Genomic DNA, 1863 nt, shown 5'->3' on the forward strand with positions numbered 1-1863 from the left:
ACTAAGAGCGGCGCCCAGATGCTCCTTGAACCCTGACAGGCTTGGTGACATGACCACTTCCGTGGGGAGCCTGTACTAAGGACTGACTACCCTCTCAGTGAAGAACCTTTTCCTAATGCCCAATCTGAACTTCCCCTGATGCAGCTTCATTCCGTTTCCACGTGTCCTATCACTGGTCACCAGAGAGAGGAGATGAGCATTTCCTCCTCCTTTGAGAAAGCTGTAGCCTGTGATGAGGTCACTCCTCAGCCTTCTCCAAGCCGAACAAGCCAAGTGTCACGGGTTTGAGTCTCGTGTGTATTTTTCTAAAAGTGGGGGTAGACTCATGTGAAGATTTGAGCGCCTTCTCCACCCCCAGGTAGGGGTCGGACCTGCCTCTGGACAGGGCCAGCCAATCTGCACCTCTGCCATCAATGTATTTAAGAGATGACCCCACTGTTCTCTCTCCCTTTTGGTTTTATCTTGTTTTGAGCTGTCCTGTCTTTAATGTTGGGGTTTTTCTTCCTGTTGGAGGAGGGGGAGGTGAGAGGAGAACAAAGGAACATCACCCTGAGAAGAAAGAGAGGGAGAAGAGTCCCAGAGGAGAAGGAGAGAAGGCTGCCGGAGCAGGACCTTTCCCTGGAGCCCTGTGGTGGCTGAGATGGCAAGAAGGTGATGCCTGCCAGCTGAGGGAATTGACATCAGCAAAATCGTCCAGGATGCGTCGGTACGTGCAGAGCCCCACGTCAGAGGGGACAGAGATCGAGCATCAGCAGGGGACCTGCCCGAAGTGATTCGTGGCCCTAGGAGGAAGAGGATTGTCTCATGAGGTGGACACCAGGCAGCAGGAAGGAGAGACTGCGAGGAGCCCCCTTTCTCAAGGAGGAGCTGCCATGGACAATGAGTAACGGCCAGATGGACCAAACCCCCACCCTCTGCTCCCCCTGGACTGATGGGGAGGAGGAAGAAGTTACCAGGAAGATGGGGGAGGGGCGAAGTGTATTTAAGATCGGGTCGGATTTATTAATGTTTTCCTCTCATGTTTACTTTGTAAATGGTGGTGGTGAACTAAATCTATGTTTTTCTCCCTAAATCGCTCTGGTTCTTTACCCATCGTCTTAAATGGTAGATTATTACCATCCCTATCCTTAATGTCAAACCCTTGAGTCTTTTTTGGTTGAATTGTCTCCCTCCACATCACTATGGAAATGGGGGTGGGGGGAGGAGTGAGCTGGAGACCGTGATTTTTTTGTCGGAGTTGGCTTGAAACACGACACCAAGGGACATCAACCACTCCTCCTAAGTCTTGCCCTCAAGATCTTTCACAACCTTGGTCACCCTTCCTCTGGATACACTCGAGTAATTTGACCACCTTCTTATACTTAGTTGCCCAAAACCACTCACAGCACTCGAGGTGGGGCCACACCAGCGTGGTGCAGAGTGGGACAATCACGTCCCTCAACAGGCCAGCAACGCTGTTTGGTGCGCTCCAGGGCAGGGTTGGCCCATTTTGGCTGCCAGGGCACACTGTTGACCCATAGTCAATTTGCCATCAACTAAAGCCCCCAGATCTCTTTTCATGTGGCTGCTCTCCAGCCTCTCGTTAATTCGTACATATATCCAAGATTACCTTACCCCATGGAGAATCCAGCACATGTCAATTTTGTACGGTAATAATTTAATTATTTTTTCTCACACTGAAAAAAAATAGTACTTGATTTTTAGTGTGAGAAGTCATGTATTTTCAGGTTTCAAACACTAGATCTCATTGGGATTATTTTGTGGCAGATTCAATCCTGCCCATGATCAGAAACTTTTCATCTGCAGAGATCTTTGGTGACTGTGACCTAATAATCTTTTAACTTTGTGTTAAACTTACTAAAA

The sequence above is a fragment of the Apaloderma vittatum genome, unplaced genomic scaffold (assembly GCF_000703405.1).
Source record: "Apaloderma vittatum isolate BGI_N311 unplaced genomic scaffold, ASM70340v1 scaffold1002, whole genome shotgun sequence".
Taxonomy (NCBI): domain Eukaryota; kingdom Metazoa; phylum Chordata; class Aves; order Trogoniformes; family Trogonidae; genus Apaloderma; species Apaloderma vittatum.